This window comes from Corvus cornix, chromosome 7 (genome assembly GCF_000738735.6).
Source record: "Corvus cornix cornix isolate S_Up_H32 chromosome 7, ASM73873v5, whole genome shotgun sequence".
Taxonomy (NCBI): domain Eukaryota; kingdom Metazoa; phylum Chordata; class Aves; order Passeriformes; family Corvidae; genus Corvus; species Corvus cornix.
The window spans coordinates 12,431,328-12,454,922 of record NC_046337.1 but is presented as its reverse complement, the minus strand read 5'-3'; the positions used below and the strand labels follow the sequence as shown (position 1 = coordinate 12,454,922).

The 23,595-nt window shown below is 40.2% G+C and overlaps 1 protein-coding gene across 2 annotated transcripts in view; it reads left to right on the top strand.

Moving 5' to 3' along the window:
* Positions 1-23,595, top strand: part of TMEM177 (transmembrane protein 177) — a 45,387-nt gene extending 21,792 nt beyond the window's left edge. For both annotated transcript variants that reach the window (XM_019290619.3, XM_010406988.4), the window contains exon 2: positions 1-23,595. This exon is cut by the window's left edge and continues 11,246 nt beyond it. The gene's annotated coding sequence lies outside the window, so the exon portion shown is untranslated.

Below are 23,595 nucleotides of genomic sequence, written 5' to 3'. Positions count from 1 at the left end.
TATAGAAATTACCTCTAACACAGGAGATCTCAGTGATTTATGTTTTTGGTGAGAAGTACATAAGAAAGAGAAGAAAATATTTGAGCAACCTGACACCTTGATCAATATGGTCATGCTTAGGTTGACCCAATGCCTTCATCCAGACTGTGGTGGGTGTATCTGCAGCCTCTGGAGAGCAGAGCCTGCTGGCTTCTCTGATCAGATACTAATGCAATCCCAAAGGATTTTGGAAACCTATATTGTGGGTGGATACCCCCTTTTAGTTCTGCAGTGTGTTTTAATATACAACTTTATGGGGATTTTCATCAACAGACCCATTTTCTAGTTTTGTCCAGTTCTACTGAGGGGGTTTTTTTCTGGTCTTTTTCCTGCCTACAAAATGCTGATTTTCCCTACTCTCTCATTACTCATTCATTAATAAATTTAGCAAAACAGATTGATTTTATTATGTTACATACAAGTATTTTGCAATCAAGTTTGTGATGTAGAAAAATTGCCAAATATTTCTATTTTTTGTTTTCTGTCTCTGAGCCAGCTTCTCATTGATTGGCATCCCTTGATCACTTAGTCTTCAAAAACAGCTTTTTTCTAGGAGAAGATAAATTTCCATTTAAATTATTATATTTGTTTTCTGATCACTGTTTTGTTTACTAATTCAAGGAATCACAGAAAAACATCACTTTTTGTAGAAAAGCCTTACTGTGTAACCCCAGCCATGAGCACTATGTTTTTGAGATCTTTAGGTGATTAAAACTAGCATGATTGCACTATTAGTGGTGGAATAATACTGATGTGTGAGAATCTCTATTTTTATTGGCAGTCATCATAAATGGGTAGTTAGTTAGAAGTGAGGCTGGGGCATCAGAAGGGACAGGTGGTTCTGGTGCATGGTAAAATTGAATATATGGGGGGTTTTTTCAGACAGTTTTCTTCTATGGACATAGATTTAACATTTTCTGTTTCTTATTGTTTCTTTGAGAACAGCAGTTTCATATCGGGAAAATAATTTTTTTTGTTCAAATTTCCCAGAATCAATTAATTATTTGGTATTTGAGATCTCTGATATTTCATAACCAAAAGTGACAGGGTAGGATTGAAGGGAAGTCAGAATATGTGGTGCCACAGCTTATGTAAACTTAGGTATTATATAAAGGAAGATTTAGTTGAAAAGAATGCAATATCAATTCATTTCTTTTACACACTTATTGTGTATCTGTAGGACATAAATCACCTGTAAGATTTATTTTCCAGTAAAATACTGAAATTACAACATTTCCATGTGTGTGTGTATATGTTAGAAGCAAGTCACAATTTTAATTCTGGACTAGAAATTCAGTTCATGTAAATTGCAGCAGCTCCTCTGAAGTCAGCAGAGTTACAGGAATTTATCCCACCATAAGTTCTGGACAGTCTGTTTTAAATAGAGCCCCAAATAGTCAGTCTGACTGTCCTGAAAGCTCAGCTTATCTAGACAGAAAGGTCTACTAGTTGACAAGGATCAAATAATGCATATTTTATATAAACATCTCCTCCTATTCCTTGGATTTGGTCATAAGATGCCTGTCTAGTTTCTGTTCAATACAGGAGCCCTTCCAGGGATGTCCTTTTGTCTTCTCAAAGCAGCACAGCACTGGCTGTCCCACCAAGATGGCAGGGGAGCAGTTGCCACATCCTGGCCATGGCTTCTGCCTCTGGATTTTCAGGGTGCTGTATGTGCCAGCCCAGCATGGGCTGGGGAGAGTGGCAGTCACCATTCTAGTCCCCCTAACCTCAAAGTAGAATGGGTTTTGTGCACTATCAGCCTAAAGATCCTGTATTTGGTCTGGTGTGTTTGGTGAGTGGCATTAACAAAAATTAATGTTATAGGGAAAAGCATTTTGTCCAGTTAAGTATTCATCACCAAACTGGTTGCTGCCATCCAGATTTCCAAGTATCTCGTGTAACTTCACTCCTATGTGAGGATGAGGATATCTTCTATTTGGGGATGTTTTCTCTGATGTCTGTTCTGCTTATTTAATCTTTCTTGTAGAACAGAGGACCTCTAACATGATACAGTTTTGTAGACAGAATCCACTTTCTTTCTGCAAGTATGTTATTCAGAGTCAACAAGAAGTAGAATGGTTGCACTGGGAAAGGACTGCTAGCTTGAGAACTCAGAGACAGAAGGGCTTTGCTGCAGAACAGTAAGAGAGCTTGAGACTGTCTAAAACTATAATCTTTTAATGTGCTAAATCTCAGTTCCCTAAACTCACCATCTTTTTATATTACGGTAAGCTTGTCATAACTTGTAGATGTAGGCTGGTAAATAGTGTATCTTATCTTTAGTAAATAGGAAAAAAAAAAAACTTTCCCTGTAGAATTTTTTCTACTTAAACTTACTGGAAAAATGCAAGATGGCATGAACTGTCAAGTACCAAGACACAGCAAATTTAGTACAGCTTTTTCCTGGGGATGAACATTCAAGGACACTGAAGCCTTTCTGTTTCAATTCTGACAAAGATGCAGACAAAGTAATTACTAGGTTTGTACTCATTTCTTTTCTTTGCACATCAGGTATCAAGGCTCTTGCCAGTTTTTATTTTTGCAAGCCCAATTACCAGGTTTGCTTGCCAAGGCTGTAAAGAAACATCATTTGTTGACAAGATGGACTGACTAAGTGACATAATGTTCATGGTTGTTCCTTGCTACAGCTTCTTTGCTTCTGCTGAAGATTGCAGCACTGTAGTTTTGAGCTTTTGTTGTTGCTATTGTTTCTTGACTACTGATATTAAAGCTGCTTGCCCATAACAAAATAAAGTACATTGTATTTGAAAGATATGAGCATTTATCAAAGCTCTATTCACAGGGTTTGGGTGTCTGTGGGCCACATTTTCAAATGTGCCTAAAAACATAATAAACATCTAGAGAAACGGAAGGTGACTAAGAGAGGCTAAGTGATAGTTTGCTCTTTGAACCCAATCTCCTGGTTATGAATATTTCTCTACTGAGCAAAAGGATTTGGAAGAACCTATTTCCACCTATTTTACCACGTGAGAAAAACCTATTAATCTCTCTCCCCTCTGCAGGAGTGCTATAAATGCACCAAACCATGAAGTTAAGTGTTTTTATACCTTGTAATGATAAATTGTCCGTGTTACTGTTCTTCTTTTAAAAGCAGGAACTATATAAAGCACTTCTTCAGGAAATTGGCTCTCTCCTCATTAAGCTAATCTTTTGCCCCGGAACATGAAGTATTCCACATGTTCACAATTGCTAAAACATGCCCTCACCATTAAGTCGTTAATGAAGGTACCTAAGTAAGAGATACCATTACAGTCATTACCTAGTGACAAGATATAAAATTATTCTGACACCTCATCTCTTAGGCTGAATTCTGTTCTCATTTGGTGTTTCATTATCAAGATAGGAATTAAAATAATAAAGTCAGGGTTTAGTGAATTTGTTTCTGATCTTGAAGCCATATGGTCCTGTTTCATGATGGTAACTGCTGCAGCCTTCATCTGTAAGGCAAGAGCAGAAGAGTGGCAGTAAACAAAAATGTGAAAAAAAATCCTATGGCTTTTACTCTAAAGGACATGATATAGGTGAGTGCAAAATTGTGTAAACTAGAACTGGATAATCACCATTTACCATGTCTGTCACTGGACCACAGGATCCTATCCTAATCCACTCTCTCTCTCCAACAGCATCATCTGGGATTTAGATCTGGCCAGGACCTGTGCTGCTATTACCTTTTCCTTTTCAACACACCAGTGTTTTCTTTTAAAAGTAGCTAAGAATTAGATTTTTCTATGTTCAAAAATTACACAGTCATAAATATCTGACTCTGATCTGTCTGATCAGAGACCACAACGGACTTTTAATTATTTGGCAGAGTATACAGAGACCCTGTTCTGTGAATTGCTTTCTGTTTTTCTTATTTATTTTGAGGACAACATAGTGACATGCATTATTTTTTAAGCAATGTGTGCATGTGTTTGATGTGTTTATTTTCTTTTGCTTCAGCTGCAGTGATCAGCAAACACAAGTGCAAAGCTGAGTACAGGTAAACTGTAATGCTAGTAAGTGGTTTGCCAAAGCCTCATTACTGGGAGGAAGCAGTAATGACAATTTGCAGCTAGAAGCATTTTTTGAACAGCATTTTATTTTAGCAGAAGGGAGCTTGATCTGCTGAAGGAGAGTAAACATCTGTGCACACACTGTAGGGTGCACCTGCACCAGCATTTCAGTTTGGCTCAGGAGCATGATTTTGAAATGTCTCTCCTAACTCTGCCAGGTGTGACTCCCCATCACCTTGGCTGGTTATCCAGTGCCACCCCAGAGCCTCTATGTTCCTGCATACCCCATGCCAGGCCAACAGCATGACTGGAAAAGCCAAGCTCCAGAGGGCTGCCGCATAGCCACCACATTATTTCACACCATGCATTTGGAAAAAGCCAGCTCCTTGTTGTTGGCATTACCATAGTAGCAGTAATAACAGTAATAATGATAGTAATGATGATGTCTCACAACAAGAAGGGCCATCATGTAATGTGACCATGACCTTTCTAAGAGGGAGGGAGCCCTGATCATTATGGACACAAGCCAGCCTGTGCCTGCAGGAGCTGGGAGTCACTTGCCAAATTTTACCTCACAGTATGCACATCTTGTCTATAATTTATAGGAAGAAATACTTTCCCTGAAACTTAGGAAGTACAGGCCGTCCATAAGGTTTTGCACCACAAAATACCAGGGCTGTCCTGTTTTGGCCACTGGTGACAAAGGTGAATTTTGTTCATGGTGATGGTGTGGTATTTGAAAATTAAAGGAAAGGAAAGGAGACAAAAGTAGCACCTACATGCCTTGGGGTTAAGTCTTGGAGAACATCTGCATGGCTGGAGAATTATTTATAGAGTTTATTATTTAGAGTCCAGTAAGAGCAGCATTTGCTCAGAAACTGGGGACTAATTGCAAGCAAATATAAATTGTTCAACCTTAAACATATAGACAAGAAAATACAAGATTGAGTGTATTCAGGCATTAAAGGAAGAAAAGGGCAGAGAGATCAAAACCAACATAAAGAATGACAGTCAATGGAATAAGGGCATACCAACCAATATATATGCAATGACTTCATATTTTGAAATTTTGAGTCACTTTTCCTTGGTTTCCTGTGTTTCTTTTATCTCCATGTTGGTGCCAGAAATATTGTGATAGCATAGAAATTCACTTGTGTGCTTGCACGTTTGAAGCTGAGATTACAAGTACTTGGGGGCTAACACCAAGCCTGTTTATTAGCCTAGAGAGAACCAAGCTCCATGAATACCATTTATTCATTTGTAATAAATAAATAACACAAAGGAAATTGATTTGGAAATAACTATTCAGAGGAGGAAAGTGCTAATATTTCAGTGCACCATTTGCATGAAGAATTATTTGCAAAGAGTTATTCAAACATATATCGAGGTACTGAATAAGGAAAACATTTATCCATAATAAGTATTTGATAAAAATATTGCCCAGCTTTGCAATGAATAATTCAGTCTGCATTAGTAAGATGTGCATGACTCTGCATATATGCATATCTTTATAAATGCTATGGTAAATTGCTACAGGTTAATAGATACTTATATCTTTTTCTGTGTAGAATGCTATTAGGTCCAATTTCTCAAAGGAGTTGAGCCACCCAGAAGTTTAAATATGATAATGAGTTGCAGATACTTAATCTGTGTGTAAATCAGGCCATGGCAATGTTAGTCACAGGGAGGCTGTTTGGAACTGGCATGGAGGGATAATGCAGCAGCCCAAACTAGGGACATGTTCTGTAGGGCTCTGTGTATATTCATTTCACCCTAACCATCCTTTTATTATCAATACAAAAGGCATGCTTAAAATGGATACAGTTAAGTGTTTAAAAGCTGATTAGAATCTGAACAGATTGCTGATGGGAAACACCAAAAGATGGATAAGACTGATTACCGGACACTGTGATGAAAGATGACAAACCCTTGTGAAAAACAAGACGCATTATCTAGAAAACTCACTCAGAAAGATCTCCCCACCATATTTCTACTTCTGTTTCATTATAATTGACGTTTAGGCAGGCAGTGGGAGTCAAGCAATGTAAATAGCTGTGAATGTGGCATCCTGTTGTTAAGCCCTGGACAGGCAGTGAACAAACCATGTTCCAAGCCACAGAGATGTTTATGAGGTACGTGTAAGAGAAGAGAGAAAAATAGATTGTGAAAGAGTAGTAACATTTCCTTTAGATTTAGCTTTTCTAAAAGCTCGTCATTCTAAAGCAAACTGCAGTTGCTTGATTCCAAAAACTGTGTGGTTTCTGAGAGGATTTAAGCTGGTTTGATTATTCACCCTCTGACTCCAAAGAGCTCTCTAGACTGTATCAACCCATATGCCTGGTTAAAAGTTTGCATCTGTTGTAAAGCAGTTTTGATAACACAGCGGTCCTATTGCCATAACGAAAATGTATTAATAACAGAACATTAAGAAAGTGTTGTATCTATTTATATCTCTTGGCTTATCTTTATGCACATCCTAACAGACCATTACTTCTGTACATTGAACTATCCAGTGACCCTAGAGTGGGGATATACACATGACAAGACTGTGCTAATGAAACAGGAGTTATTTTACCAGGAAGCCATGCCTTGAAGTTCACTGAAGAAAAGCAGGGCAATACAGTGCAGGCTACCAAGAGCACAGGAACACGATGACAGCAGAGCCTTGAAGGCACAGGACATTACCAGAAGCCTTAAGTACACATCACAAGTAGTAAATTACTCTTCTCAATAGAAATGAAATCTTGAGAGCTTAGTGAAACCAGTTTTAGGGCCTAACTGGGACACTGGGACATGTGTTGAGTTGTGTAACAGCCTATTGCAGCTGGCTGGCAGCACAGGTGGAGGCTCCTGTAGATGGAACAAAAGATTTCAACAAAACCAACTAGTCACACAGGAATCTCATTTCAGAATTGGGTATGCAAATTGATCACTCTGATATCCTTTATGGATGCATATGTAAAAGTATTTCATCCTAATATTTGCTCTAGTGATGTATTGCTTGTGTTTGGTTTGAGGCTTTGGTTTCACTTGGGTGCAGAAAGCTATACATTGTGGTTTTCTTGGAAAACAAACATCGACACTAAATGCTGTGTTGCTTAAAACACCTTTATTTTATACAAAGCTTACAGACCTTCACATCCCTGATGATGTCATTCCATATGTCCAATTCTAGCATAATTGGCATTGTAAATCACTGGAAAAGACTGCAAGAAGCAGATATGTTTAGACATAAAATATGGGTTTACAGCCTATGTGGTCTTTGTAGGAACAAGATTCTTGTGGCTGATTTTCAAGCTAAAGAAAACTGATGTGCCTCTTCTGCCTGCTTTTATTTTGTGCTGACATAGGCTGATAGAGCAAATAAATAAATAATGCTTACACAAAGCTGTACTAGAATCACGTTGGTTTTATAACATGGTCACACCTGAACAGCTTGATGGTGTTGAGTATGTAAATTAAAGATGTTCTTGCTGCATAAAAAGATGCTGCATGCTGTAAGCGACAAAGCTGAAACACTGACTTACAAACTAGCCATGCCATCCGGTGAGCTTGTTAAGCAGCATCCCCTCAGGAGACAGCAGTAAATGTGAATGATCAGCCAAGAATCCACTTAGTGGATATCCTGTAAGGATTCATTTCAAGCCCACATTTTTTATCTGTAGACCGTTCTGAAAAACAGTATCTGTGAAATGATTCCTTAGTGCAGACGTTTGGTGCAGGGCTGGTGTTATAACTCCAGGACTGTTTTTTTCTGAAAGTAATAAAGGATTTGACTAGAAAATAATGTGAGCAGGGTTCTGATCCACCAGAAGTTGACAGTACATGTCAGCTGTGGGTAACGGGCAACCAGCCTCCCTTGGGATCACACAGGACTCTGCGTTAAGGCAAATCTGCTTCCCCCCTCCCTTGAGACAGAAGTTTCAACCTTGCAGAAACAGCGTAACTTCACGCTTCAGCTCTTATTGACACCTCATTGCTAGAGGCATTACTCTTTCATTTTGAGACTTTATCACTTTTGCAGATTTGACCTGCTTTTTCTTTTCTTTTTGAGAGCTAGTGTTACATGCTGTTCTAAATGAGAGAGTTACCCTTAAACACTCTCTGAGAGATGCCTTCTCAGGTGTTTGGGGTTTTTTTCCCCATGTTATACCTGGTGTTATCTACACGAGTGGTCTGTGTTTTTAGGAAGTCATTGATCTCTGCTGTATCAAATCTTAGCATGTTCATTAAGGACCTGTTTCAAATTGGCAAAATCCTCTCTACTTTTTAATTTTCCTTTATATCCTTGGTATCTGGCCTCTGGCTTGTGTATTCTGGCTCCTCACGCTGCCTCCCTTCCCCCAGCATCCTTCATTCCAGAAAGCTTTGCTTGGTAAGTACCTGGCTTCCTCTGAAGACCCCTCTAGGAGATAATGAGGTGCTATTGGCAACCTCAGGAATAAATATCTGCAGCCTCCATGCTGAGACAGGACAGAGTGCCTTCAGACCAAGCTCCAGGGTAGCTCACACTGCAGATCTGAGCAGGCTCTGACACGAGGTTATGTAGGCCAAGTCACGGTTCTGCCTGATGTTTTAGTCACCTCAGATCTAACAGGCTGTGTGATGTAAAAGCAGAAATGCATCTATTTTGCTGAATGTCTGAGCAGTTGTATCTTAAATATATATTTTCCATTTATATTTTCTCTTGAGAGGCTGTTCATGCAATAATAACATCAATTGGTTTGTACTGAAAAGACCTAACTTAATGCCATTTTTCAGCTTCAGAAAATATGTTTAAATTTTATTCTAACAGGAGCTAATTCTTTATTTCACTCAAACAAACCCAAGATGTTCACACTGCTAAAACAAACAACAACAACAAAAAAAACCCAGCCTGGCAGTTTCAGCAAATTTTTAGCAGCATTAAACTTAGATGCATTAGCCAAGACCTCATTACCCTCACCAGATACAGCATGGTGTCTTATAAGAATTAGCAAAACTGACCTTCAGTTGTGAAATTAAGTTAATAGATTTGAGGTACATTTGGCCAAACTTCTACACTTAGTTTGGCAGGGCAGCCCCCCGGCTGCTCTGAGACATGCACCCCATTGACAGTACTGCTGGCGTGTTGGAGCTGATAGCCCAGAGCTGGGCTGCTGTGTTCTCCTCCTAAGGTGGGGTGTGAAGGTAAAAATCACAAGTGATGAGCCTTCAGGTGGGCTCAGAGCATCTCCTTATGTGGACCTTATTCCAGGGTTTGGGGCCAGATGAGGCTACAGGACCAGTCAATCTGACCATCCATCAGAGAACTACACCCACTGCAGCTGGTAAATTTGCCTCATACAAATTAGATAACTGCATCTGGGCTGCTTTTAATTGAGCACTGTATTTCCTTTTATTTGTGGCTCAGCTTTGGCAAAATCACTAATATACAGTGACAAAAATCTCCACAAAAACCACTGTGAGCCTTGGGTAAAACACCAAGGAGTGCAATTACTGATGTGCACAACAAGCCATTTCACTTGTGGTGGAAGTGTGATCCTAGCATTGATTTTTCCATTACAGCATCAAACTCCACGTATGATGCATTAACAGCGCTTCAGTGGGTGGATATAAAAATCTGTCACTTGTTACAGCTGCCTCAGTGCCTGCCCTCTAACAGCCTTAAAACCTGTGCTGTGCCCCACCAGAGGGTGTTTCAGTGGTGTGAGAAACGATCACTTTGACACATGAGAAACTAGATAGTGAGGGGGGACATGGCAGCACATCCTATCTGCAAGATTGCACCTGCTACAGCACCCTGACTGGTGCAGGCGAGGGAGTCGGGAGTCGCAAAGTGGGCAGGAATTAAATGAGTAATTTATCCCTCGAGATGGGAAGCTGCCAGTGCAGGGGTGCCAGTGTACCCTGGCACTGCATGTGGGGCATGACCTGCTGTGCCTGGGGTTGGGTGAAGCCCTTTGTCTCATCCTCGTATGAAAGCACTGACCCAAGGCAGACATGAAGAAAGAGCCTTCCCACAGTTCCTATTTCTGTGTAAGGACGTTTTCTGAATCCCCAAGATACAACTGCTGTGTTACCCACTTTGTCCACCTGCCAACGCATTTGCTTTTGAAGCACACTTGGTAAATGTTTGCTCCATGTGGCTTAGCCATCCTGCACAAAGTCTTAATGTCTTCTGTGCTGCACCTTCAGAGGTGCTTTGCTTTGCCTAAAATGTGTGTGAGGTGTCTCACTAGGATCCTCAGAGCCACAAAAAAGGACAGCAAAAGGATTCAGAAACAGCACATCAGACCCTCCACCTTCCAATGGTGGAAGTTTTGGAAGGAACAAAGTGTAACAAGAGTCAGGGACATGCTGTCAGATGCTGTGGTAAGAAGAGGTGCGGGAGTGCATCAGGATCAATACAGCATTTGGATGAATCCAGAAATAATGGTCTTGTACCAGCCTAACATATGAGCAGTCTGGAAAAACTTGCTCAAGTTCAAGAGGTTACAGGCAAGAAGATAGTTAGCAAAAAATAGAGTGGAACTGGGAGAGAAGCAGGGAGGATTGGGAGAGTGAGAGGGGATAATGAGAAGGGATAAGTTGTTGTACATTGCGGTTTAACCCCAGCTGGCAACTCAGCCCCACACAGCTGCTCGCTCACTGCCCCGATGGGATGGGGGAAGACAATTGGAAGGGTAACAGTGAGAAAACTCTTGGGTAGAGATAAATACAGCTTAATTACTGAAATAATAAGAATTTGTAATGGAAAGGAAATTATGAAAGCGAGAAAACTAGAACCCCAGAAAGATGCAAAAAACCCCAGTTGCGCACCACCAACAGACCAATGCTCAGCCTGTTCCTGAGCAGTGGCCCCTCACCAACCTTCCCGCAGCTCTGTGTCCTGAGCATGATGCCAATGGGATGGGATATCCCTGGGGTCACTTGGGGTCAGCTGTCCAGGCTGTGTCCCCTCCCAGCTCCTTGTGCAGCCCAAGCCTGCTCACTGGTGGGTGGTGCAGAAAAGGCCTTGAGTCTGCGTATGCACTGCTCAGCAATAATGAAAACACCATGAATTATGAATGGTGCTTGCAGCACAAATCCAAACCACAGCCCCAAAGTAGCTACTGTGAAGAAATTGAGCTCTACTCCAGCCCAAGCCAGCACAGTGCAAAAGCAGTGCAGTATTTCTCTAATGTGCTAAATAGAAAAGTGGTGACCTGTTGAGATTTTATATCATAGGGTCAGTTTATGTAAGCATTCACTTTCCTATGCTTGATACCTGAAAGTGCTATCACTCATCCAGACTTTCCTGGGATTAGTTTTACCATAAAATGACAGTCTGGCACTCAACAATTTGATCTGAAGATAAGTTAAATTTATTCGGTATCAGCAGTGCATTGTTCTGCATGGCTTGGGGCAGTGTGATTCATCACATGTAAGAATCTCCTGCAAGAATATTAACTAATCTTATAGGAATATAAATGTGTTAAAGAAATTTGGCCCCCAAAAATTACTTCCTTGCTTTCGGTAATTCTTATTACTATTTCTTTTTAAGCAGGCTTTCCAATACTGCAAACTGCAACACTTCCTGGCTTTGTTGTTGTTTCTTGTATGGCTAACTGGAGCCAAAAAGGTCCACATAATGTTTGGGTTTCTCCTTACAAATGGCAAGAATAAGCTCCAACCCAGGGACTTTGAAAACTAAATGCTTCCTCCCCAGTATTCCTTAGCAAGCAAAATTTTTCCACCCAAAAATATTCTGACATTGTCCAAACACAGATGCCAGCAGGAGCAGAAAAGAAACATGGAAATATTTTTGCTTTCTTTCCTAGTACATGCAGATAAAGAGCAATATTTATCTGCACACACTAAATCATTTAAACTTTTGTAGTACCCTATCAAATTTGTATTCCTTCTACCTCCCCCACTGGCAATAACGTGCCACAAAATGAGTTCTGTAAGTCACCCCTTGTCAGACTGCCTCTGTTGGTCTGGCTCCATGGAGTCACTTGTGTGGTCCTGCCTGGAGTTACCAGCAGCTTCACGGAGGTGCTCGGCAGGGCCGTGGGAGAGGCTGCCCGGCCCTGCTGGTTCTCATGCCGGGCTGTAATGGTCTCTCTCCGGCCTGTTCTCTTGCCATGAATCACCTCTCACAGGGGAGACCTGGGAGCAGCCCTTGGACTTGCTGTCCCACCAGTGTTCAGAAGACTGAAGTCTCTGCCTGAACAGCAGACACACAAATCTCCTGCTGCCCTGCCACATCTACCCTTCCCCGTGGTCTGTGCCCCCCGTACGCCTCCAGCTTTGCCAGGAGGAACTCTCATCCTTACGGTTACTCCTCGGCCTGACCTCTCTGTTGGAAGGCTGCCAGCAAAATTAGAAATTAATTTCAGGTCTAGCGGTGGTTTTACGTGATGCAACTGCTTGTCTGCTGGGAACATGATTCAATTCCCAGATAGAGTCACTGGGCACTGAACAGACTGTGCAGAGTAACAGTTTTCAATCAATACTGACCTGAGCTGGCGATGAACCCATCTGGAAGAGATGAGAAGCTCTGCAAAGCTCCCATTTACAATTCCCTTTGACATGCTGATTCCCTAACACTGGCCGATCCCTTCTTTCCCAGGATCATTATGAAGCAAACTCTATTTCATTTAGGCCATGACCTTATGTTTGATTTTTCAGAGAATTATGACCTACTTTGTGGCTGGGCTTTGTGCTTGTTTTTAACTCTTCAGATGGAGTAAATACTACGTAAGTTAATTAGCAGAGGACAAGCATTTATTTTTAATACTTTTAATAATTTATTTTTAATATTTTTATAGCTTCTTAGTGTAACCAGTGTAACGTAAAAATATTTAGGGCCCTTCTTTGTAAATCTAACAAGTACTAGTTCTGAATCCGTTGCTTTTACTCCTAACCTTGATGAAGTGTCTTATACCTCACTGCACAGTATTACATGAAGTTCTGCCAAAATGAAACCTCTAGCCTGAAACACTGTAAAGAGTCCATAGCTTAGAATAATGCTGCATCTTGCCACTGGCTAAACTGATCTAAGCCTAACCATGTCTACAGGAAGAAAGGAAAAACAAAAAAGGAGATTCCCCCCTCCCCATGCTTTTAATCCACCTTTCTCTATACTAATCTGAAGATGAGCTTGTGAATAGTCAATAAGGAGGCCAAGGCCCAGTTTGCTGAGCATCTGGCCTAGATCCTTGTATATAATTTATATTTTGAACCTCATCACACCAGCAGCAGATTGTGTTCCTGAACAGTAAATATTGACTGCTATGAGGCCCTATTCAGCTTCAACAAAACATTCTTTTCTATCCTAGCTCTTTTCCCAGATTAAGTCCAGATAAGCAAATTAAAGTGTGTCACAGCAAGATAGGCAAACATAGCAGGGTTTTGAAGCTGTGTTTTGATTTTTGCTGGAAAGGAAGTATGTCACCGATGTAAGTTAACCAGGTCACATTGCAGTTTCCCCAAATTATATTTGCCCCGCTTCTAAAAAACAATAAAGGTGCTGCTAATTGGGCCGCACAGCACATTTCTGAATAGTGTGGTACATAACAAGCAGACCTCTAGGAACAGGGGGTAACCAAAAACCTGATAGAGACACAGCCCTGAAGACTTTAATTAGCTGAAACAGTCTCTGACCTTCACTTCACTTTGTCCAAATAGAGCCTCCAAGACAGGGTGTAACACATTTATCCAATAAACTTGTCACACGGGAAAGGCTGTGCAGCAGTGCTTGGTTGGGCCTGCCTGCACCGAAAGGTAAGAGGATCTCAGGTTGTTTACCAGAAGGTATTACACAATGCACAAGTTAAAACCAGGCTGGCAGGCTCTGTGGGAGCCACACTGCATAGCACTTCCCCAGCTGCCTGGGTCAAAGGCTTGCATAACGTCAAGAAAAGTAATGTGTATCTGTGATATTATTTGAAGAAGCTTCATTAAAAATATAATCTGGTGTAATTTTCCAGCTCAGCGTGTAATTTTGAATTTCTAAGATATAAAGAGAAAAAAAGGACTAGCTCATTATATTGACATACATTGTTTGGTTAGTATTAGATTTTGTGGCACTCTCAGTAAACAATTTCACACATTTAGGTAATTTCTTGATACAATTGCATATGAGTAATTATGCCAGGAAACACAGACTTGCTTTATCCTTTCATGCAGTGCCAAGTAAGAAGCTCTGATGAAGTCAGAGCAGTTACTCCAATGTGAAATGCACAAGTCTCATCCTCACACCACACAGAGCGATGCTGTCACCGTTTTGTTTTAAGCACACTATTCTGCACTGAGTCTTCAAATTTATGTTATTTGACTCAATAAATGTTTGATGGTCTCAGTGTAGCATCTAGTGGAGAAAGGGTAAATAACAGAAAAAATGCAAAGCAGAACTGTGCCATTAACCCTGGTGCACAGCAGGGATGAAAGTGTGCCCTGTTGGGGAGGAGGAATACTGGGAATACTCCCTCAAACCATTCAGTGGAACACCTGGAGGGTTTCTGCAAAGTGGCTGCAGTTAACTGGGTACAATGCAGGGCTTCTAATCCTGGCAGAACAGGATGGTATCACTGGCCTGAATTGAGCTCAGAAGAGTCTCTGTGTCTGAGGTACACAATTGCTATGAAGGCAAATTGTCCTTTAGAAACTTCCCTACTTACTTTAAATTTGCTTTTGCTGCAACAGTTATGCTTCTGTCCTGGCTTAGTCAGTTTTGTGTTTCTTGAGTTCATGCTAATACTGTCTCCAATTTAACTACAGAGCCGGAGCTGCTGTTCCCCAAATTGTGTCCTGACTTTGCCCCTGCAAAACCCAAATGATGTCTGTGTTGCTGCAGCAGCTGGTCACACTGGAAACACCACTGCCAGATCTGGCACAGAGGGGACTTGGCTCAGGACTAGTCCAGGACCCACAGTGCAGCCAGACCTCGCAGGGCTCAGGGAAGTTGTGAATGCACAAGCAAAGCAGGAATTGTTCCCGCTGCCTTTGCATATTTAATCTGGGATTCAAGGGCTTAGCTTTCGAGACATACCAAGTCTCAGCAGGTCCTGAAAAATGGGGTCCTCTGTGTAATTATATAACAGCAGCAAAAAAAAGCTTAGTGTAACATTTTTAATATATTTTTTTTCTGAATGTCATTCTTGTATCCTGTTTTTAAACAAATTAGAGTTGCATATACATGGTAAAAGAGAAGAAAGCCTAATTTTCAATAACCATGACCTTAATAAAGTATAGAAGGCTTTATAATTTTATATGTTTTATAATTATTTTCTTTAAACTTTATTGTGACTTTTCAAGTGCATAATGTCTTTAGTATTTTATGGGGAGGTGAACAAAGAAGCACAAATCCATACATCAGAATCTGCCTCTAGGCACAGTTTATAGTGGAGAGTCCTCCACTGTTAGAGGGGGGAGACAGCTATGAAATTAATGAAGGGTTTGCAGAGCCCATTCCTCATGATATGGCATGGAAATGTGCTGCCTTGGGCAGGAATACAAAGTAGAGGGTATGTCCCTCATTAACGGTACCTCTAGAGAACACTGTGATTAATCCAAAATTATCTGAGATACAATTTCTTTGCAATTCATGAGGAGTCTCTGTATGTTGCCACATATGTGTAGCAAGCAATTACAGAAGAATCTGCATTAGCCTTGTGGAACTAACCAATATGTAGCAGCAGACTCAAGGGTTCCCCATTCTGTATTTGTCCTTGCTAAATCTTTGAAGCAAGATAGACATGTGATCAGATCTGCTCACTCCTTCATCCCTATTAGCACATTGGCATGTGTAAAGTAGGGGGGATTCCCATTTTCCTACCTTGGTGCAGAGACTAGAGCTGAGAGGGCTGCCTGCAAGCAGTGGGACTGCCCAGGTTGTTTCCTGAAGTGCCTCCCAGGTCATCTCCTAAAGTGCCTTTCAGCTCTGTCCTAATCTCAGTCCAACCCCTCATTACTTGATGTTTTCCTATTCTTCTGAACTGCTGGGGGTCTTGTGTGGTGATCCCAGAACAAGTTCACTGCAGTAAGGGTAAGTATCCTGTTTTTTGAGTACTTAAGAAGGAGCAGCAGACATCACCAAAAAAAACCCTCTCACTGCAGTCCAGTCAGTGACAGAGCCTGGGGCTGGAGAGAAAGAGCTTTTCCACAAAGAGGAATTCATGCACGCTTTCTACTACTACTTTCTACTTCTAAAGGTGACTTAGGAGTATCAGTAACAATACTGTTGGTAAAGCCAAGCATTCAGAAAAGTTTGTTTCCAAGATTGTGAAATAACATAGGTGCATTTTAATTTTCATTCTGTTGTTCTTTGGGTTTTTTCTTGACTTTTTCAACTTCCATGTTTCCAAGTCCCCACAACTATTATGACTAGAAACATCATCATTATCACTCTTATCATCAGTACCATGGCTGTTTATAACACTAGTACATGAAAGCTAAGATTCTTAGATAACAAGCAAATTTTACGAGCTGTGGGTAATATTACAGACCTGCTATAGATCAGATAAAAGCCACATTAAATGTGCAACTAAATGCTAGCCTTGGTGGTGGTGTCACCAGAGCCATGAAGCACTGAGACATGCTGGCCTCAGTGTGTGGTCCCTTTGGGGTTGAATAAGAAAGGTGCAGGTAGAGTAATGGTGTAAGTGCAATACAGTGCTTTGTTGGTTTCAGTGTTGTCAGTCCATAGGGCTGGCAACTCACCCTTTAATGACATCTCTCATCTCCTGTTCCCTGGTAACCCAGAAGCCAATATTGTGTCTGTGAAAGCATCTTTCCAGGGCTCTATTCACCAAATGGCAAATAGTTTGAAAACTTCCACTGGCTCTCTGGTCCTCTTGTCTTTGCTAGAAGTTTCATATGTCATCTGGTACGCTACATCCACACTATTTTTAGGGTACAAATATTTTTAAATAAAAAGGAACACATACAACATTTTTTACTCTTGATCTGAAAATATATTTCCACTCTATTAGAAAATGCAGTGAGCTGAATTTTCTGTAAATGTTGATGTTTGTTATTATAATTAGTCTGGCTAATTTGTACATGATCAGCCCAAGCTTTGTAATATTTTTTGCTACTTATGACATGAACTTTGGAACCAAATCAGGAAGCCAGAAAGTGAACATTCATGAATCAAAAATGCAGAACAGGTTGCACAGTTCCTGGAAGAACTTAACTGGTCAAAAAATCCCTCTTGGCAGTTTTTTTGCAGGGAGGCCAGAATGTGGGTGTACCAGGAAGTATTTTGCACATATTTTTTGTTTAGCTGAGTTGCTGCTGTGCCATCTTTGTCTTTTTCTCAGGACAGGCCAAATTTGGCAGTGTTCTGTACTGTACTCTAATTCAAGGTCAGAGCAAACCACAACAGTCAATAAACGCTCTTTTACTTTTCTCTTCAGAGATATTTGTAAAGAACACTTCGGGAACATGTAATGTCATACTGCAATGGAGAAAGCCATTTTCAGGACTGGGGTTGCATTTCTGGCTATGGTTTACCAGCAGGGGAAAAGCCCTGCACTGCTGCTGGCTGTTGGCAGACAATGCCGACCTCAAAACCGCAACTGTGAAGCTGCGGCGCGGTGAGAGGTGACACACGGTCTCCGCTGTGTCTCACACAAGTGAGTAGTTCTGTGCAAACTTTTGTAAAGAAGCCTGGGAAAGGCCAAAGTAACCATGCACTGCAGTATTATTTTTTTTTTTAATCCTCAGCAAAAAATAATGGGAAGGGATGACAGAGAGGCCATTTTCTCCTCTCTTCTTCTATATGTATTGGTATTTTTCAAAAGGTTTCCTGATGTTCTACTGGAAACAGGCCTGAAATATGAAACTGCCCATCTGAAAGCCGGAGCTCATTCCAGTGTTTGCCTTGTAGATCAAGGAAGCAAAACCAACACAAGCAACTTCTTCACTGATGTACAGTGTGTGCTGCTTATCTACACAAGCTGCTCTCACCTTAAGAGAATGAAGTACTGTGGCCTTCACTCAGAGACCTCAGCAACAGAAATTTAAATAGCACTGAGTACAAAACAGAGCAACCTGTGCACTTACATCATTCTTATTAGAACCAGTGCTATCTGACTTTCAGCTTTGAAAGAAAACTGTCTACTTTCCTGATAGTTACCTACTATTCAGCCAAATACAGGTCAAGGTAAAGTTAGGGAAAAATAAAATAAAGCCTATGGAGGTGAAACCTGTATGTCTGAGCTGCTCATTTCAAATATTAATTGAATTTTTTTATCACTGTAGAAAGAAATCAATAGTAGAATTGAACTAATTCCTCACAAATGGAGCCCACTGATACTCTTGCTTCTTTGCATGTATTTTTCTCTCCTCCCAAATACTCCAGAAATTTTCCGACAAGTTCCAAATCCAGAAGGCTTTAGTGGCAGTTGTTAGTGCTGGGTTGCTTAATGATGGACTTAGAAAAAGAAAAAAAACTATTTTAAAACATGCAACACAGCTCAAACCAAAGTTATAGTCCTATTGCAGAAATTACTGGGTAAGGTTGTTTGGGCTAAGTCAAAATGAGGGTCTAACTAAACCATCATTTTTGGCTTTGTATGTATGCAACTGGTTTGCTAAATTAAGATCACTGGATCTCATCTCAAAATGTTGATTAAATCCCTGTTAAGGTTCTAAAAATGTTCATTAGCTGTTTCATTGATTTAAATGTTTTACTGGGATTTATCAAGTTCAGTCCCCACAGGATATGATAGGAACCAAGAGGTCTGAGGTGGACATCTTTCTGCTGCAGCTGTAATATAAGAAAGGCTGACCTGAGTTGTAGATGCTGAAAAGCTTGATGCAGAGAAATTTTTTAGCTTTCTGCCAGCATCCGTGTGAAAGTCTTACTTTCACACGGATGCTGGCTGAGAACAATGAAGAGGCTTTTGTAAAGTAATTTTTTATTTTGCACTTGTTGTTTGTTATGTAGTTTGACTGGAGAAATATTTTGAAATGAGTGTTGTAGAGTTTAACCAATCATTCTAAGAGGTAGATGGTCAAAAGACCAATAACCTTATGCCATTCAAATGAACCAGGTTATATAAATGAGTTTGGAAATAAGTAATTCCATTCCTTCCTAGACCAAAGCCTGTGTTGGTTTTCTCGCTGTCCCCGGTACAACAGCGACACCGAGTCACACCAAAGTCCAGGTAACCTGGTGCTCTGCAGTTGCCTACAATAGAAATATGAGGACAAAGCAGTTACAGCTTAATTTCTCCTCCTATTTACTAGTTCAATCTCTGACTATCTAAGGACAGAATTGGAGGCTCTGTCCATTTCTCTGCAAAGCCGCCTGTTTTTCTGTTAATTTGTCTAAGAACTTCTTGCAGCCCTAAGTATTTTTGGCATCTAAAAGATCTCATGATGATGAATTATCCAAATTAAGCAGATGTTCTTTAAATAGTACTTCCTTTTGCTTGTTTTACACTTCCATCTGAAAAAATATTCTTAGATTCATCGTTGTTCTCATAAGAAATGAGTAATTGTTCCCTGTTCACCTTTCCCATGTCAGACTTGATTTTTGATACCTGTATTACATCTCCCATTTCTCGTCTATTTTCTAAGTAGTTCCAGAGTACTTCATCCATCTTAGAAGGAATTCCATCTTTCTGGTCAATCTAGTCACTCTTTTTCCTGTTTTTTCATGTTTTTCCATGCTGAAGATGCTACCACATATCAAGATGCTATAAGCAGAATTTTGTCTCGTATTAAAGGACAGAACATTATTCCTGAAGATTAATACAGTAGCATTTTATTTTATTGCTGCTTTTTCATTCTCTTCTGTCCTTATCAGTCCTAACTGCCTCTCTGAGCACTGAGATAACAATTTCAGAAAACTATCCATAGTGACTTCAAGATACCTTTGCTGACTGATATGAACTAATTAGCACCTACTATGTTGCACTAGTAGAGATTTTTTTTTTGTTTTCCTTTCATTGACATTTGTGATCATTGCATTTTAGCTGCTATTTTATCACCTACTCCATCTTTATCATGTTGTTTTTTCTTTTGGCTACTTTGTGTCAGCAGTTTTGGTTTTCCTGAATAATTGTGAATCCGTAGAAAACACTGTCTAATCCTGTTTCACTTACCACTTGTGAATAGGTTGTAAAGCTCAGGTGCATTTGGAATCTCACTGGTTGCTCCCTTCTTTGTGATCATTTACCCGTCTTTCTTCCCTTTGCAGCAGTTACCAATCCCAAAGAGAGCTCCCCTCCTGTGCTTTGTAAAACTGTTTGGGGAAATCTTTATACATGATTACTTCATCCAGGCTGCATGTTAAATGTTCTTCACATCATGTCTGCAGTTTCTTTAGCAGTCAGGCTTGGAAGATACCCCGAACATACTCTGTGTCTCCCTGAGTCCCATACATTTGGATTTCCTTTCTGTGGAAATTAGATTGAGAGTGAAAGCAAGGTGGGAAGAGGAGAGGAGGAAGAAGATAGCAGAAGATGGTACAACCTTGGTCTTCTTCCGACAGGGAGTTGATTATGGCTGAGGACTCTGGTGTCCCAGTGTTTGTACAAAGTCTACATAAGCCAGCTCCTCTTCATCAATGTTTGCTGACTTTGCTGACATTTTTAAAGCACTACCAGGTTTGCAGTTTCTACTTCTCATTACATGGCGATGAGCCATGTGTTAGACTGACTGGTTTGTCATTTCTGTTTTCTCTGAAGTCTTGTCTAAAAATTTCTATTCCTCCAGAACTGAGTTCACTCCAAACCATAAATTACAAAGCACAGTTAATAGTTTGGCGATTTCAGATCCAAGTTCCTTTTGAACCCTGGGGTGAAAAACACATTGTCCTGGCAGTCAGGTACTGTACAGTTCACTGATTGGCTCCAAAACCACAGGTACTCAGTTTTGCAAACATGTTTTTTTCTGACCATGCCCCTAAAAAGGTTTTGTTGTGGCAATCACCTCAAAATCTGCCATAAAGAACAGTGATGGAAAAAAAGTACTTAGTTTTCTCCTGTTTCCCCTGAATGCTTCTGTTACATCTCTGTTGCCTGCTACTTCCTCACATTCTCTGGCAGATCTGTTCTTGATGTGTTTGGAAAAAATTTCATGCTTCAAAATATTTTTTGACCTGGTTTATTACGGGTTTTTTTCCAGAGTTTATGCTACTTGCCAGAGTTTATGGTACTGCTTTTGCACAGAAGCAGAAAATAACAGTATTCCACAAGTGAATGCACAAGTGGACTTCACAAAAAGGCTCGGCTATTTGCAGTGGCTATCTAGAAGTTCAACATTGTGGTATTCTGATATGCATTAAAGGCAAAGGAGTTTGTCAAAGGCTGGCTGAAGAAAAAAGGACTTAGAGAAATATGGTCCAGAAACTTTAAGTACTGATGTTTCCATTCCCTTTCAGTCTCAGTGTATTTCTGAGTATTATCTGTTAAATATATTTATAAAAGGAATACAGCCAGCCTCCAGATTGGATGATAGCTGCAATAGGCTTATTACCACAAATTACTGTTTTGCAGTGTTCTAACAATTAGTACTGTGGAGCCCTATGGCACCAGGTATTGCACAAACTTAAAGAAAAAATGAGTCCCTGTCCCAGGCAGTGAAATTATTCTGTCCCCCTAGCTTAGGACACTGCCAAACACCCACGTTCAGTATTTATGTCCATACTATGGACTATGGATGTGTCCCAAAGCCATGTTCCAGCACAAACTTCTCTGCCATTTATGCTGAGCAGCGGCACTTCCTGCATGGGATTTGGCCAACTTTAAGGTTGTTCCCTGAGTAACGTGTGTATGTTAAGGGCTTTGCTGAATTAGGACCCTAATTTATAGAAAATGTATCTGCTTATAAACATATATTATGCTTGATCAAGCTTAGCGTTAAGATTAAGTGCCTTGTCTCCTCTTTTCACAGCTAAACTCCACCTGTGGCGAGAGTCATTTATCTTGAATTGCTTTAATGCAGTGTTTAAGTGCGTCTTCTTGGCCACAAAGCAGTTTGCATGTATTTCAGTGAGAGGCTTAAAATCCCATTCACATTTTTAATATACATTTTTCTCACATAAATTATCACAGCTTGGTTGGCAGGTCTTGCATGAGTAATAAGGTTGTTGGCACAAACATATACCACAGATCTGTTAGGTAAAGCAGAAGCTTTTGTATGCTTCTATATTTACACAAGACGTTTAACTTGTACAAAATGGTTTAAGATACTGGTGTTTAACTAGCAGGACACAACAAGTCATGAGATAACATATCCTCCCCAAAATGCATCAACAGAGTACAGATAAATCCCCATGCACTGGTTTGAAAATTAAACTCTTGCTATGCAAAATATCTTCACAAAATTCAGCTTTCATTGCTCGTGTATACAGGCAGACAACAGCCAAAAATTTGCTGTTATATGAAAGAGCCATGCTCCTGAAAGAGAATTGAGCTGAATGCACTTTTTACATGAGAAAGGAATGTGCACTTTCAAGTAAATAATAACAAAGTGACATTTCAGTTTGCTTTCTCTCTTTCATTCATAATTTTGGGAAGTGATTGCTCAGGGTATACAACATAGATCTCAGAATTCTGCAAAGTAAGTTTTTTGCTGAACTCTGCATTGTAAGGTCTGAGCAATGTCTGCACTCAAACATCCCACAGTGCAATTCTGCTCCACTGCTGTTGTAAGAGCATGAGCTGGAGAACTTTGTCTCAATATGTGTTTAGCACTCTTGCAAAGTAGGCCGGACCTGAAGTACTCTGCAAATGGTGGGAATCTTCCACTGCTTTGATTTAGGGCTTTGAATCAAGTCTTCTGTAAACAACAAAATGCAGAAAAGACAATGTATTGCAAGGAAATAACTTTGGAATGTATATATAGTATCTGTACGGTCACTGATTTTGTGTTAGATCAGCAAAACAAATCCCTTTGTAACAGTGCAAGGTTACATTTGCCAAAACAATGTTGTGTAGTCCCACGGTCACCACACTGAGTGGTTTGGGTTGCTGCTCTATCACACTCTGTTGAAAGTAATGTATTAATTATTGTTCTTCTCAAATTGAGCATAACTGTATGTTTAACACAAACTGTGCACAAGAAAATGATATGAAAATGTGAGAGGCAGAATTGGAAGCTTAAGTGCAAATGGATTAAAATCTATGTATGCAATTTGTGACTAAATTTGACGTGATCTGAATTATCAGGAAACCAAGACAGCTCTGCAGCTAAGGATGCCTGTAATGCACAGAAGAACATATGCCCTGCTCAAGAGGCTGGCAGCAGCTCACAAATGCAGGATGCAGTTGCTGGATGTCTCTACATGCACCACAGAAAGTTTGTCTCTATAATTACAGAGATGTTCAAGAAGAGCTGGACAAACATGAATGTAGTAAGGAATGGCATTACTGATGCTGTATTATTTTGGGGCTTTATGAAATCATCAGTCTAGAAATTGTTCAATCCAGGGGAATCATTCACGTTTCAAGCTTTGTCGTCTTATAGACTTTTGTTAATAAAATGTAAATCTCAGCAACTTGTAACTTTTCTACTTGTTATCATTAAGAAGTCTATTATATAAAAGTGGTCCAGA